Genomic DNA, 553 nt, shown 5'->3' with positions numbered 1-553 from the left:
ATATTAAATTGCATTTGCCATCTATCCGTCCATTAATTCATTCTAAGTCTGCCTGCAAGGCGATGGCATCCGTTTCTGACCTAATTAATCTACCTATCTTTGTGTCATCCGCAAATTTACTAACATCACTACTAATTCCACTATCCAAGTCATTGATATACATTAGAAATAACAATGGTCCTAATACTGATCCCAGTGGCACCCCACTAATTACATGACCCCACTCGGATTTCGAGCCGTTTATTACCACTCTCTGTCGCCTGTTACCAAGCCATGACCCTATCCAGCCTAACACCTTCCCATCTATCCCGTGTGCCCTAACCTTTCTCAGGAGCCTTTGATGGGGTACCTTGTCAAATGCTTTACTAAAGTCCAGATATAAGATATCATAACTATCACCATTATCTACTGCCTCGTACACCTTACTGTAAAAACTTAACAAGTTTGTCAGGCAAGACTTCCCCTTCGTGAAGCCATGCTGTGACTGATTTATCAAGTTATGTTTGTGTAAATGTTCCCTAATGTTCCTCGCTATTATTGACTCTAACATTTT

The sequence above is a fragment of the Scylla paramamosain genome, chromosome 19 (assembly GCF_035594125.1).
Source record: "Scylla paramamosain isolate STU-SP2022 chromosome 19, ASM3559412v1, whole genome shotgun sequence".
Lineage (NCBI taxonomy): Eukaryota > Metazoa > Arthropoda > Malacostraca > Decapoda > Portunidae > Scylla > Scylla paramamosain.
The sequence above is the reverse complement of the archived record's forward strand: the minus strand, read 5'-3'. Positions refer to the sequence as shown.